This window comes from Adiantum capillus-veneris, chromosome 25, assembly GCF_014529385.1.
Source record: "Adiantum capillus-veneris isolate H3 chromosome 25, ASM1452938v2, whole genome shotgun sequence".
Lineage (NCBI taxonomy): Eukaryota > Viridiplantae > Streptophyta > Polypodiopsida > Polypodiales > Pteridaceae > Adiantum > Adiantum capillus-veneris.
In genome coordinates, this window is record NC_140955.1 from 84,294,249 (window position 1) to 84,311,163 (window position 16,915).

At 43.2% G+C, this 16,915-nt stretch overlaps 1 pseudogene; it reads right to left on the minus strand.

Moving 5' to 3' along the window:
• Positions 1–12,727: 12,727 nt before the first annotated feature.
• LOC147425191 (uncharacterized) lies at positions 12,728–13,843 on the minus strand (annotated as a pseudogene).
• Positions 13,844–16,915: the final 3,072 nt, after the last annotated feature.

Below are 16,915 nucleotides of genomic sequence, written 5' to 3' on the forward strand. Positions count from 1 at the left end.
AACCTAAACTGTATGAAAAAACGGATCCTGTTTTTGGCTTTTTTCAAATTTTTGCAACTATACCACTCTAGAATTCATGTTTGTGAGGTCTATAATTCTAGAGAACTATCTTTAGTAGTCCTCAACATGTCTTGATGCTTCTAGGGAGAAATAAATGTTAAAGTTGTAAGTTATGACCAAATTACAAAAATTGTCAAATCCTGTTTTTTAGCCAATTTTAGCTATTCTATGATTTTTTTGGTGGCTTTCATGATATCCAAATGCAGTTTTGATTTTCTATGTCACATATTGTGACATAAAGCTAATATTCCTTGAGTTTTGGGGCACCTAATACCCTATTTTTCATAGTAGACAACGATGGTTGATTTTTTCAATTATAGAAGAAAACGAAACATTCTAGTATATCAAGTATAGCTTTTTCAATATTGTTAGTTTCTTGTGACAACTACATGCATTTTGTAGGTAGTAACCATATCTAGTCATAAGGATCAAATTTGGCTAGATATTGAATAGTTTCTATGGGATTCTACAACTCATAATGTTGAACCCAGTTTTTTCATGTTTGCTGTATTTAGCACTTCATCTTTGTCCCCAAGATTCCCCGTGGTAAGAGATGTATTATTATTTTGACATGCTACATGGCTCCTTATGAACCTAAAGGACAATAGGAACTAAGAAAACATGCATATATTATTTTTATTGAGCGTGGCTATAGAAACTTTGATGATAGGTTTGCAGAATGGTAAAAATTCAACTTTTTGTACCTACTTCTTTTGGCAAAACAAAAAATAGGGAGTGAGAAGCAGTCATATGTTCTGATCACCAACCCATTGAAGTTAACTAGGGAATTTATCTCAAGTCCTACAAAAATCCCTAATCTTATTTTTATGCAACAAAACGTAAGAAATGACTGTTTTGATGAAAATGTACTGGTCTGTCAACTTTGGAAGCTTGGTGTCACCAAAAGATGATAAATTTTACAAGTTTCTTATTTTTTCCATGTGTAGTAGGCCTTGAACTATAACCTCATGAAAGGATTTTACAAAATGAGTGGATCTACTATGGTTTTGGAGGTTTTTTTCAAAACCCTGAAAGGACACTTTTATGTCCTGTTAGGTTACCAACCTAGTGTTATGGGTATAGGGTCTACGTTGGTCACAAATGGAGAATTTACTTCCCCACCCCCCTCATTTACATCATTAGCTCCATGTTCGGAGTGAGTGGCTCTACTAAAGGTTTCCTTCAAGCGGCTAAGCACGCAGGGCCCGGATCGCGGGCCCATGGCATGCATGTCTTGGCTTGAGCTATCGGGATTAGGCATTGGAAAACCCTCCATGACGTCGTAGTCAGAGGAAGAGTCACTAGCCGCTATTTTCGGGTCTTGGTTTGTACTACCTTGGGTCCCCACCGAGGGCCCGGAACCTAAAGTAGGTGGATATTGAGAACTCGCGTAAGTCAAAATTCTCTCTAGTTGCTCCGCGACCAGAGCGCAGATGCATGTGTCTTTTGCACCCTACAAGCGTTGGCGAATAACCTCGAAGGTTAACCGCTTACCTTTTTTAAGCGTCCATTTTCACTCGTGTTTTTTACGTTTTTAATGTTTTTTAATGTTTGATTTTTTTGATTAAAGTGTGTGATAGCTTGAAACGAGCGTATCACTTAGAGGGTCGTTGTGTGCTTTATAGCATAATTTTCGGGCATCTGAAGTTCCGTTGGTCCTCAAAAAATTGATTTTTAGCTACGTGTGAAGCTAAAATTCGTAATTTTAAAAGACGACGGAGGCCTAGGCTTGAGCGTGAGCTTGGGCTTGGGTCTGGGAGATATTCTTGATCCTGGTCCTACCTTTTTTTTTAAAAAAATTATTTTTTTTTTCTTTTTTAAAGGATAAGGTCGTCGTGGCCTGCGCGAGAGCACACACACACTCTACCTACCCACTTCTAACTAATACACCTACTGTTACACACTAACACACTCTATTAGCTCTCACAGATCTACTTCCTACTTCTGTACATTACATTACACATAACTAACCACCTTAATACTAACACCTTACATAGAGAAAAAAACGCAGTACCGTTGAAAACTCCATTAACAAAAAAATACACAATAGTAACACAATTCCTTCTTCTCAACACACACACCCTCCTTCCTTACCTTTCCTACAATTGAAATTGCACCACAAAAGAATCACAGAGTGCCATTCAAGCTTAGTGTATGGCATTCCCCAGCAACGGCGCCAAAAATGTGAGTGTATGTCGCACGTGTCAATGCAAGGAACTTGCCGATACACCGCGTGCGAGCCACAAATGGCTCCAAGCACACAACAAGCCTAAACTAGTAAGCTCAAAGATGACGATGGTGTGTCACTCACTGCTCTACGCTTGCTTCGTGGAGGATTCCTCTGTAAAGAATGAGGATGTAAGAGAGCTACACAAGACAAGCACAAAGCACACAGAGATGGAAAGCTTCTTCTTCTTCTTTACAGAAAAGAGAGTACAAAATGACTAAGTGCTAAAGCTGAAAAGTAGCACATATGTACATGCGATCACTAAGGGTGAACTCGCTAGAAGCGTACTAGGCTGGCACTATAAGTGTAGTCCAGCTGTAGAATCACTGGCAGAGATCCTCCGTGTCGGTCACCTAACGCGCCAGTGAGTAAATGCCGTAAGCGGCCAAGACCCGTAGTGGATGCCAACTCAAGGCGTAGAGCTCGACATCTCAACACTCCCCCTCGAGCTCTGCATGTCGCAGAGTCCAAGCATACTCCGGAAACGTCGAAGCTTCTCAGCTTCGAGGGCCTTGGTAAAGATATCCGCTATCTTCTCCTCTGTGCTGACGTAGACCAAGTCGATGTCGCCCACCAACACTCGCTCTCGAACGTAGAGGTAATGGACCTCTATGTGTTTGGTCCTGGCATGGAACACTGGGTTCCTAGTCAACTGCATGCTGCTGAGGTTGTCACAATGAATGACAATCTGCTGGTCCACCTGCACTCCCAAGTCCTCAAGTAATGTGCGTAGCCAAGCTACCTCGCACGCCGCAACTGCTGCACCTCTGTACTCGGCCTCTGTGCTCGATAAAGCAACCGTAGGCTGCTTTTTGCTACTCCAAGTAACAGCAGCACTCCCAAAAGAGAACATGAAGCCACTCGTAGATCTCCTATCAACAATGCTACCTGCCCAATCTGCATCTGTATACCCATACAATGCTAATGGTGCATCTGCTGCATAGAACAATGCGTAGTCAAGAGTACCTTGCACATACCTAAGTGTGCGTCGTACTCCATCCAAATGTGGCTTCCTCGGAAGCTGCATGAACTGACTCTCCAAGCCTACTGTGTAGCTCAAGTCTGGCCTCGTGATAGTCAAGTAGATTAGACTACCCACAATCTTCCTGTACATGTTGACATCCTCAACAACATCACCCTTCTCTGCACTCAGCTTTGCATTCACATCCAAGGGAATAGAAATTGGCTTACAATCAGCCATACCATACTTTGATAACATGTCCAAAGCATACTGTCTCTGTGACAGCCATACACCCTCTGGAGTCCTGATCACCTCAATGCCAAGAAAGTAGCGCAACTCGCCCAAATCTTTCATTTCAAACTCCTGTTTGAGAAGACCCTTCACATGGTCAATCTCCATAGCATTGTCACCCACAATAATAAGGTCATCTACATATATGGTAATGACCACAATCCCCACATCACTCTCACGTACATAGAGTGAATGATCAACATGAGCTCTCCTAAAACCAATACTGACAAGATACTTGGCAATCCTGTCATACCATGCTCTAGAGCCCTGCTTCAAACCATACAAAGCTTTGAGAAGTCTGCATACATAATCTGGGTAACCTGGATCGACATAACCAGGTGGCTGATCCATATACACTTCCTCTTGCAACTCACCATTCAAGAAGGCATTCTTTACATCCATTTGATGCATAATCCATCCTCTAGATGCAGCCACTGCTATGACAGCTCTCACAGTCGTCATCTTTGCCACTGGAGCAAAGGTCTCCTCATAGTCTATGCCATACGTTTGTGCATAACCCTTTGTGACCAGCCTTGCCTTGTGACGCTCAATGTTACCATCAGCCTTATGCTTGGTTTTATACACCCATTTACAGCCAATAGCTTTCTTGCCACTTGGCAATGGCACCAACTCCCATGTGTCGTTTGCTTCCAATGCAGCCATCTCTTCATTCATTGCATCATCCCAATGCACATTTCCAACTGCATCCTCAAAACATGTGGGCTCCACATCCTGTATCACCTTAGCCATGTAGGCTTGGTGATGCGCTAGATACCCATCATAAGTCAATTTCTGAATTGGATTTCTGACTCTATTAGATCTACGTGGTCCTGGGTCACTCCTTTGCCCTCTAGCATCTTCTTGTACTTTCCTTACACCAGGTGTCCTGATAGCCGGAATTCCAAATTCCTCATCAAGACTTTGTTCAGAACCATCTGAATCCATGTCTACATGTGAAAAACCTGACGATGCATCAGCCATAAGATCAACCTTTTCCTTTCCTTTTTGTGATACATTCCCTGTACCTGTTGGTGGAGTAACCTACGTACGTAGTCTACCATTCCATGGTTTCTCAACAGAGCCACGAGAAGAGGACTCTTGTGGTCCACTCAAAACCTGTGACTGTGGCCTCACATTTTGTACAACCACATCATCTTTTACATCAGCCCCAATAGTGCCATGTGCATTACTGTACCAGCTGCTCATCTCATCAAAGACTACATCTCTGCTCACTCGTAACTCTCGTGTAGTAGGATTGTAGCACCTGTACCCCTTTTGTTCAAGGGAATATCCCACAAGAATACATTTCTCTGCTTTAGGATCCAATTTCCTACGCAACTCGTCTGGTACATGCACGTAAGTTATGCAGCCAAACACTTTCAAGTGTGCCAAATCAGGCTTTGTATCTGTAAACTTTTCCTCAGGTGTTACATCATGCACCGCAGCTGTAGGTGTCCTGTTCATAATGTACACAGCTGTATTTACGGCTTCAGCCCAGAAATGATGAGGCATGTTCTTCTCATTCATCAATGCACGTGCAACCTCTGCAATGTGCCTGTTTTTCCTTTCTGCGACCCCATTCTGTTGTGGAGTATATCTGCATGTAAACTGCCTGCGTATACCATGCATTCGAAGAAAATCTGAAAAATCATTGGAGAAGTACTCTCCCCCTCCATATGACCTCAATGTCTTGATTTGCATATCTGTCTCCTTCTCAATCATGACTTTGAAGTCTTGAAAGTGACCAAACACTTCACTTTTGTTACGCATGAAGTAGACCCATACTTTCCTTGTATGGTCATCAATGAAAGAGACATAATACCTGCAACCATGTATACTTGCAGTATCGGTTGGACCCCAAACATCTGTGTGCACCACCTCAAGTGGCTTTTTACATACATTGCGCTCATGTGGAAATGAGCCCTTTGACTGTTTTCCAAACTGGCATGCTGCACACACTTTATGCATACCATCCACCTTGAATTTGGGCAACCCTTTTACAATCTGTTTTGATTGCATGCTGCGCAATCTCTGCTCATTGACATGGCCAATGCGTTTGTGCCAAATGTCAACATCAGCCACAACACCTGTGCCCTGTGCAAATAATGCAGCTTTTACCTCAGGCATGTCTACATTCAGCGTAAACATTCTGCCCACACATTTTTCCTCTGTGATCAGCTTACAGCCATTCTGGAAACCTTCTACATAACAGCCATTTGGATTGAAGCGAACCTGCAAACCCTGCTCAACCATTTGTCCAACAGAAACAAGATTCTTTGTAATGTTTGGGACATGAAGTACATCTGCTAAGTACTTTGATTTCCCACTCTTCGTATTTAGAGGTATGTCCCCTACATGAGCAATGGGGTGAGCTGTGTCATCTCCTGTCTGCACATAGCCTGACACATCTGGTTTGCGCATATCTCTAAACCACTCTCCACGAGACGTCATGTGATTAGAGGCACCTGAATCCATATACCAAACATCATCTTGGGTGAAATTCTCTGCAGTCATTGTATTCATTACATGCTGCATAACAAACATGCGCTCGTTTTTGCTGTCATCTGCATCTTTGCTAGTAGATGCATAGTTGCCCTGTTCTCTCTTTCTACTTGCTTTTCCCTTTGGACAGTCACGTGACATGTGACCTCTTTCACCACAAGTCCAACATTCTCTACTATCTGGAGTATGTTGCTGCCTGCTTGATCCTGCACCACGACCTCTTTGACTCCCCCTGCCTTGAGACTAGTTTCCCCTGCCACCTGTATTGTTTTGATTTGATTGCCATTCCAGAAATTGGCCCCTGCAACCCCTTGGGCCTCGACCACGACCTCTACCTCTACCTCTGTTGGAGTTAGAATAGAAGGCCTGTTCAGAATTATTTATGCCATGAGAAGAAGATGTGTCAAGGTTCTTCTCCTCAAGAATAAGCATAGAAATCAAATCTTGGAACACGGGGATGTCGTCTCTTATATTCATGGAAGACCTGAAATGTACATACTCATCTCCTAGACCATCCAAGCATGCACGGACAATGTCATCATCTTCCACTGAGACTTTAATAGATCCAAGAGCCTCAATGATACTCTTGATCTTCAAGGCATAATCATTGATTGAGAGGTTGTTCCTCTTAACCTGATTTAGCTCCGACTTTAGTTGAAGCTTCCTGGCCTTGGTGTTCACCTCGAACACTCTGCCTAAGTTTCTCCATGCAATGGCGGGGGTTTCAGCATCCTGTAGATAGCCCATCATGCCATCTGTGATGCTCATAGAAAGCCAATACATCACTTTGCTCTGGCCTTGTTGCCAGTCCCTCAAAGCTTTCCTTTGTTCTGATGTAGCATTTGCCTCGGGAATCTCTGGTTCCTTTTCATTGTCTCCTTCTACATAGTCCCAATAACCTTTTCCTTTTAGGAAATTTGTTATTCTGAACTTCCATGCAGGGTAGTTATTTTTCTCAAGCTTCTCAGTAACAATCTGACTGAAACCGTCAGACATCTTGAAGGAGTAAGACAAAATAGCTGCAATCTGCAAAAACCTGCAAATCTGCTGCACCTGCTATCGTGGTACCTGTAACGCTTTCTACACTCAACGAGTGTCCACAATCAAGCGTACATACAACCACTGTACTTGTACAGTAAATCTCTGTATACTGCACTTTGGAGGCCTGTTCAGAAACTTGTGGATTGCGATTGCAAACAAAGGGATTGTGATGCTCTTGCTCTCTTAGCCTCTCTTGCCTGCACCAGGCTCTGATACCATGTAAAGAATGAGGATGTAAGAGAGCTACACAAGACAAGCACAAAGCACACAGAGATGGAAAGCTTCTTCTTCTTCTTTACAGAAAAGAGAGTACAAAATGACTAAGTGCTAAAGCTGAAAAGTAGCACATATGTACATGCGATCACTAAGTGTAAACTCGCTAGAAGCGTACTAGGCTGGCACTATAAGTGTAGTCCAGCTGTAGAATCACTGGCAGAGATCCTCCGTGTCGGTCACCTAACGCGCCAGTGAGTAAATGCCGTAAGCGGCCAAGACCCGTAGTGGATGCCAACTCAAGGCGTAGAGCTCGACATCTCAACATCCTCGCCACAAAGAAGAGAGAGACGCCGCTACGCCGCGCTCAACTGTCTCGCCGCCGTCGTGCCGCCACAATGCTCGATCGCACTCTCTCACTCTCTCTCTCTCTCTCTCTCTCTCTCTCTCTCTCTCTCTCTCACGCATACACACACACACACACACACAAAGAGACGAAGAAGAAGAAGATGGAGATGGAGCAAGAGCACTCTTCAATTGCACAAATGAGAGAATGAGTGAATTTTAGGTTTAGTTGACTTTATATGAGCTCACCCCATTCACACTTGGGCGCCCATTCTTAGCCAACTAATCTCTTGAATGTTCCAGTTAGAGTGCGCCTCTCATCGGCGATCACTCTTACCCTTTTCCTATTGGACCGACAAGCCCGGTACCTGACTCTACCAAGAAAATAATACAACATCCATTGTAGGTGATAGGGTGTCCGTGATCCCTGAGGGTTAACAAGCCCCACAAACATGGAAAGCTTTAAGAGCTTCCATCATGAAGCAGTTTTTGGCCATCGATGCCAAAGACAAATTACTCACCGAATGGCGAAGCTTGAAGCTCTCTCCCTACGAATCCATTCACAAATATGTAGACATGTTTTGGGACTTACATCTCAAAGCCACTGTCTTCAAAAATATGGATTTTGGAGAGCAAAAACAACAATTTTGTGAGGGCTTAACTGAAGATATGGCAGAATATGTCAACTCCCAAAGGCTAAGTACCATATCTACGGTCATACACCATACCATGGTGGCTTCATGAATCAATTTCCAAACAGGGGCTAAGATAAATCTTAAGCCCACGGAAAACAAGGGTTCCAATGAGCCTAAGGCCCAAGGACAATGTCCAAAAGTCTCCTAAGGGTAATTCCAATAACAACAAAGCTAAGGAGAAGGGAGTTTACAAAGGCAAAAACAGACTCTCTTCTGAAGATCTTGAGCGTTATCGCAAGGATAATCGTTGTTTCAAATCAGGCGAGCAAGGGCATGCGTATCGTGTTTGCCCCCGGAAGTACATCCGCCGTGAGCCTCCTAGAGCTAGCTTGGTCGAAATCCAAGAAGAGGAAACTCACCAGAAAGGATCTCCTCTATGCCATGCTTGGGGAAAGGTAAGAGAACATGATGCTTTTATTCTCTTTGACCCTTGTTCTACTCACAATTTCATATCCACAGAGTTGGCCACCAAGCTAGGCATCCAAGTCTATGATATGGGAGATGTCCTACCTGTCGATGGTGCTTTCAAGGGACAAGAAGCCCGGGGGATTCACTCTATATACAAAATGGGATGCCACCTGTGAGCGGACAACTTTGATAAAACCCCTATATACGACTCATACTAGGGAATATGACCCCCCTTTCTACACTTATATGACAATCAATGACGAAAACTATCATACCCTATCTTACATATAAAATTTATGCCTCACATAATCTAACCGAGTAAAACTAGTCAAGGCATGGAAACATCATGCAGCTTGAGTGTAAGAAGCCCTAATCATGCCATCCACTTCACCATTGCATTATCACTGATTAGTTGAAAGCTTGTTTGAGGTTTGCATACATGTGCTGTCGTCGCCTTATGTGAACAATAAGGTGGGAGAAAAGGTTTTGTACCTCTTTTACCAACGAGCTTGTCTGAACCCGCCCTGAGACTCCGCTCTCTTTATTCTTTTAATCTTTTGGTGTGCCTTCAAAATTATAAGTACTGAAAAGCTCTTCCAACATGGGGTAGTTAACATATGAGGAGAAAGGAGAGGGAAAGCACTGAAAAACGGCTTGAGATGCTCCTCTGCAAGAAGCCAAGCATAATCGAGCCACTAGCTGCAAAGAGACTCGTGAAGCATTAGGTCAAGAGCGGTCGAGGGCTTGAAAACCCGATATAAATGTATAGGATTGTTCAGAAAAGCGTAGGGCAAGAAAGAGAAAGTGAGCAAAAGATAGAATGTGAGGGAAGGGACCTAGGGTTTTAGGGGACTAGCCTAGCCACTACCCTCATCTAACGAGGAAGTGAGAACCTCAAAAAATAAACCTCCACAATGATGCCATTTCGGTAATTGCACCTTCTTGAGAGCCTTTTAAGTTTTCACCCACCAACACAAGTTACCTCCGGCCTCCATGCTGGCAACATCATTAAATGCACTCAAGAACCCACTACCCTTAGTCATAACTTTCTTCTGAGCACTCATTGCAACACTCACCAATAAAAAAAAAACAAGGAGAACAAGGTAAAAAAAGTGATAAAATAACGAGGCCTACCATGTAACTATTTAGGGTCACAAATTATTTAAGTGTAGCTCTAAAGAGGTCAAGATGGGAGATAAGCACGGGGAGCACGCAAGGGTCGAATTACGTGGCGGAAGGTCGAAAGCTCATGCTAAGCACACTGAAGGCCATGAACAACAGTAAAATCCCACATACGCTTGTTGTGAAGTCTAATGGTCTGCATGTACACCCACCTTGGGACCACCATATAGCTAGACCAACTCTGGTTAGATTTTGAGAGAAAACCAATTTAATCTCAAGTTTATCATTATATGTTAGTTGCATGGTTGCCTAACAGGGTTCAATTACTGAGAGCAATAAGAGGTGATCATACTGAAGAAGATAGCCTACCACAGTGGGAAAGGGGAGCGGGAGCTAAGTACTAGTACTCAATGTTGCAATTGACCCTTGACCACCATCGTCTATATGTGTTCTTGCCAAGGCCAGAGGAGGTTTTGCTTGTGCAACTCGATGCAAGTCAAGATTCTCAAGATCTACAATCCAATCCCCCCATGATCAATCCCCTTGCGGAAATCACCAGTGCTCTACTTTGCTTGTCTCCCTTTCTCAGATGATAGATCTTTGAAACCTCCCTCCCTCCCCTAATTCTAAGCTTGGAAGCCAAGTATAACCAAATACTTGCATTTTTGCCAAATTTTGGGGTATGCTAATATTGATATAGGATACCAATTCTTCCGATTATGACTATGTTGAAGTAGAGGATGATGCAAGTTACTATTAGTGATAACACTTGAGTGAGCTTGAGCTACCCAATACTGACAACGACAGTGATCAAGAAGCAACAAGCCCAGAATCCATATGAGCAACAACACGCAACAATGGAAGGGGAGAAGGGGGTGGGAGGAAGCCCGAGGAGTTGGGATGCGACACCTCCACCACTGTATTCCAATGACCAGATGTTTGAGGTGACGTGGGCCCTGCTCCAGACCTTGCACAACCTCATGGGAAATTTATAGAGGGCTCACAAAGGGGTGCCAAGTCAGCAGCTGATAAAGGGAGAACTGAGGCCTCGAAGGACCGAGACCTTATTGAGATTCTGGGAGAGGAGCAAAGGAGGAAGGCTGAGAGCATTTTGTTCGTGACAAGGGATTGCTTTGGGAGGTTGAGGTGGTTGTTTAGGGGCCACCAGGATGCCACTGGCACAGGGTGATGGAGAGGAAGAGTAGGTGTGTGTGTGTGTGTGTGTGTGTGTGTGTGTGTGTGTGTGTGTGTGTGTGTGTGTGTGTGTGTGTGTGTGTGTGTGTGTGTGTGTGTGTGTGTGTGTGTGTGTGTGTGTGTGTGTGTGTGTGTGTGTGTGTGTGTGTGTGTGTGTGTGTGTGTGTGTGTGTGTGTAAGATTCCCATTCTCCAAAGTTTTAACTGAAAAATTTCACTTTCATTTAGGTAGTAGATTGTTCCAGTATTCAACATTTTCATGACAGTAGCATTCATTGCATGCCACTTTCAAGAACCCACTGCTCATTGCTATTAATGATTAAGACAACAGTTCATTCTAAACCTTTTAAATTCAAAATTCTGTGTACAATTGACATTTGAAACATAAGGCAGAAGCTTAACACTCTCTCAAGTGGCACAATAGCAGATAACAAAAACTACCACTAATTCATGCTAAGCATGGTAGGAAACCCTTAAAATCTACTGGGCCAATAATTGACCTTTTCTACAGGTTACTTAGGCACAAAGCAAATAAGCTCGTGCCTCGAAGCACAAATGACCCCAGCACTACTGAAGACTAGAGTTGCTTTTCAAATATTTGAATCATTCCAGCTTCACTCAAGTAAATAGCTTTGAAAAGGAAACAACATTATTCCAAGCAAACACCTCAACAATCACTTTCCTCCAACTCAGGAAACAACTCCACCAGAACAAATTTGAGGCACTTAACAAGGTTGCTCTCCTCCTCTGTACAGAGTGAAGCTCAGTGAAAACCAATGACATCTTCTATGATGGCACTACAAGTACATAAAAGATGATCATCATCCAAAGAAACAGAAGGGCTTTATTAACTCCGAAAGGTAAAGAACAACACAGCAGCTTAAAACTTACAGTCATAGCAACAATTTGCTCAGGTAGCTCTTTGATATCCATATCAAAGTGCTCTTGGACCTACCAACATTATTCCAAGCGGCTTCATATTGTACTTTTTCTTTGTAATGAAAGGTTTGCACAAGACTGCAATGCATCACAAAGAGGCCACAAAGGCTACTCCTGCAAAGCATCATCTATCATCTAATCACTCACATTAGTTTGAAATGCTTTGCAAAATACATTTGCTATGCATTATTGGGCTGGCATTGTGAGCAATGAGAACTAGCTACAGCCTCAGCCTTGGAGCCCTGTGCTTCCCTTTACCTCCATTTTTTTTTTTTTTTTTTTAAATATATATATATATATCATTTGGTTAACTATAGACAACCTTCATTCAAAACAATAAGGTGGCAACAATTCCCATAGCCACAACTTCGTGACTTAAATTAGGCAACAAGCACAACCATTAGAGCGCTAACAACAAACAAACACAAAATAGAAACACAAATTAACCAATACAAACATGAGCTTGAGCATTAGGCTATCTTTTTTTTTTTTAAATACATGAGCAATTTTTGTGCAACAACATGGCACAACAATACACAAAGCAACTCAAATTCAACCTTGACTTTTGAGCATCAAAAACCAGCAAAAAAAACCCACTTTTTGAGAACCAAAGAAGACTAAATAGCTCAAATTAAGTAACATCTGAGAACCCCAGTTAACATGAGCCTAAGTTGAAAGAAGAGGAACAAATGGGAACCTAGTAATGATGCCAAAAACATCTAAAAGGATACTAAAAATTGAGACTAAGTTGCAAGAAGGGGAAGAACACTAAAGCAGTCACATCACAAAAAACAGGCAGAGTGTTGTTGATGTGTGGAGCACCGCATCACTGCTCCCTAGAGCCTCTGTGCCGACTCTTGCAAGCTTGCTACAGGAGAACAATAAAAATCCACCGGCAGTGAGAACAGAACTAAACAAAATGCAATTTGCTTCACACTTACCAAGAGGAGTGAAAAGGGCCACGAGTGGTCAAAATCTGTGGACAACAAACTTAAGCATGAGCATAAGAGTTTCAAAAATGGAAATGACACATTATCAAAATGCAAGAGCTTTACAATTGGGCAGAGTGTTCCTCCATGAGCTAATGCCCTTATCCATGGACCCCACCTAGCCCACTTGCTACTTACCTCCCCCCCACTTTGCACAATGGCTAGAGCCGCAACACAAAACCTGTAGTTCATCTAATCTTAATCCCACCTTCGTCAACAATTGCAAAATATCAAACAGGGTTTGCCACACTGATCTCATGAGTGTCGATTTGCAAGGGCACTCAGACTTTGGAGCCCCGAAGTCCCAACCAACAAGCAAGAACTAGAGACTTGCCTCGAAACTCAATCAAATGGTTGAACGACGACTTGCTGGCAAATTTTGAGGATGTCTTAAAAAAGCGATCGGAGAATTTGAGAGTGATTTTGCAGAGAAGTGTACAAACCGAGAAAGCATGGGAGAGTGTTAGTTTGGCATGGCACAAGTGGGAACCACCATGGTGGCAATGTTGTTAGATGTCTAGCACGGTGGTCATGGACACAACACACACACACACACATCCAGTGGCCCATGCTTGTGCCTGGGGGGGGGGAGGGGGGGGGGGGGGGGGGGGGTGGGGGGAGAGAGAGAGAGAGAGAGAGAGAGAGAGAGAGAGAGTGTGTGTGATGCAGCTCTAGATAATGGCTTGTGGGAATCCTTATCACTGTGTTGTGCTTTATATCCTTAACAATAAATGCACAACAGACAAAGCGTTATACCAAGCTTTCAATAAGAGAAACCTGACCACACCACTAACCTCAAAAACGTAGACAAATATCCAAGTTGCCTTTGCTGCGTGTTCTCCAAGCAAGATGATCATGAGCTTTTGAGTGTAGGCTCACACCCAGTGAGAGGGATTGACAAGTTGAGACACAAATAACAAGCTTGGGACCAGCAATGCAGCAAGGCAAGGATAATGTGATCTGAGACAAGCTAGGTCAACATGTCGACAATGTCAGACTTGGGGGGACCACAACCAGAGGTATGCCCATGCATCCGAGGCCTTGAGGGCTGAAGTTCTTGAACTAGCCATGAGTGGAGCACAAGACACCTTCACAGGCTCCTTTCACATCCCAGATAGCGCACTTACGTCGACAGTGGATGGGTGGCAGATCGCATGCAAAAAGGCCTTACGGTCCCTCATTCGAAGAACAAAACCCTATGTGGCAACGTTGGAGGATGGTAATCAACACCTTGCCCTATCGTCGACCTTCAATTAACTGTCCTACAAGCCAGAAAGAAACACAACTAGATGCCTACTCTATCTAAGAGGGAAAATAAGGTAGCCTAAAAAAACACAGGTCACTCACATGAGAGAAACTAGCAATAAGCTCTTCATGGATAGCACCTCCGATAGTCCAAGCAGGCAGTGCAACATCATGGCATAGGGGGGAAGAGCCCACACATAGAGAAGTTCCATGGCTGAAGAGGCCATCCCAAACGTAGCGCTATGGAGGAGTGCATAGTCAAAAATCTCTCATAACCCTAACATAGTCTTTAGTGCAATCCCATCACCCATGACCCAATGCGATAAGACCCATCCCACCACTCATGAAAACGTTCAAGGCAGGTCGCCGTTAGCATCCATGATCCCACGTTGGCAGACCATGTGGATCATTCACAGAGAAAAAGAAAGAGAGGGGCATCAGGCATGTGTGCTTGCAAACACATGGACGACCACCCCGATCTTTTTAATCTAATATATTACATTTTATTTTTTTATTTTTTTTAATATATATATGTATATATATCCTTTCACAGAGGAAAAGAAAGAGAGGGGCATCAAAGGCTACGCACATGAGATCTTCAAAACACAGATAGTACTTCATCCGGGAATTCAGGAGGTTACCGCAGAAGCCCTTTTGCGCACATGAGAGAACTTAACCCATGGAAATCGCTCTCTCCTATTTTGCTTAGCACCTGGAATGTAGGGCTGCAGTGGCTAACTCTGTAGCAAGCCCTACTTAAACGCATTTGACGCAGCGGCAGTAAGATTCTAGCCAGGTCACGGTTTTTAGTCGTAGCGGTGGACTCTCAGGCTCATGTGCGCACCCTTTCAGACACGTGTGCTTGCAAACACATGGAAGGCCACCCCTGTCTCTTTAAACTAATATATATTTTATATATATATCCTTTTTTTGTAAATGAGCAATGAACATTCACTTCATATTTGGAAACTCAAGACATGTCCATAGTTAGATTTTCACACTCTCCATTTAAATGAGTGCCCACTATCTTGTTTCAACCAATCAGCATTTTTGACCTATCAGAAAATGCTTGAAAATACAACTCAATCTTTTTTCTATTTTAGTCAGCAAAAAGAAAAAGCATCTCTATAGCCTTTGCCCTTTGGGCAGGCCAAAAATTTACATATGAGATTTTTCACTAACAAAAAGGGAACACATCACTATGGCCTTAGCCCTTTGGGCAGGCCAAAAAAGTGATGAAATCACGAGGCCTGCAAAATGAACATTAGGAGATGTACATAATTAAAAACAAGACAGAGAGATAGAGACAGAGGCCCGGTCGACCTTGGTGCCCTTCCGAGCCTGAGGCTACCCGACGCGGCTGAGGGCTACTGTGCAAGCTTCTGCGAGCTGTTGGCATATGATACCACGAGCAGCAGGCCATTGAGAGAGGGCACTACTGAGTAACTGAGGGCAAGCCACACTAAGCAACTTTTTTTTGTTAATGAGCAGAGTAGGGTAGTGCCCATTTTGTTTTGAAGGGAATCTCACCAAATCCCTCTATTTCGCACTTTCCATCTGGACAAGAGAGGGGATAGAGAGGGTGGTTGGAGGATGTGAGGGCACATTTGGACAATGGGAAGGGGTCCCATACGATCCCACCCATAAGGATCAATGGTCCACTTTACAAGGCGCCAGCAAGGTAATTCTCTGTGGTCAAATTACCTCTTGTTGTGTTTCTCCTACTTCTTGGTTAGAGTCAGCCAAGAGAGACAATGTGACATGCTCTAAGGTTCTCACTGCTCAGCACTTACAGACTCACAAAGAAAATCTTTGAAGATGCGGGATGAGAAAATCTGACAGAGCTTGTGTCACGTGTGCCACAAGTGTTGAGGGAGAGTGAGAGGGGACTCATAGACAACACTTACAAGTCACAAGCTCACAAGGCAAATTGTAAAGAGTCGGGATGACATGAAGGGGCGGGAGCCTTGCCAACCAAAAATAATGTTTATTTAGATTTGAACGTTAGCTAAGCCTTATAGCAACAATAAAGTCTTTAAAATTTACATTAACCTGATTAAGGCATTGTGATTCTCCATTCCCACTATCCTTAGTCCTATTCCTCACTTCAAGAACATAATGCACTTTAAAATTCTAAAAAAACTACAACTTTTTTATTTTCCCTTATATTTATCTTATCCTTGTACATTCAAAAGGTAGGTTATCTCCTCTTCCTTTGCATACACTTAAAAAACCTAATAGGCTTTTTTTAAAAAGTTGCCAAAACCCACATAATTAATTTCAAGAGGTAAATTTTAAAATTTGTAGGTGGAAATACACTAAAACGAGGTTTGTTTCGAGCACTGACATGTGCCCTCCAGTTTTGATTCAAGATAGTATAAAATCTATAGGCTAGATCTTCAAGCATCTAGAACATGATAAAACAAAGAAAAGTATAGGGAATAGTATGTGTGCCCCCCCCCCCCCACCCCCCACCCCCGAATATGATATCCCCCTCCCTTATTTTTATGCTTGGGGATAAATTATTGGGGGCCTACCCCTAACTTATACGCTTCTGTAGCTTGTAAAAAAAACCCCTCCCTTGCACTTACGTGGTGCGGTAAATTTTCAATGGTGAATCCCCCGGGGCAAGAAGCTTCAATCACTCCCTTAATCGGGAAATTGAGGCTCCATGTCCAAAGCTA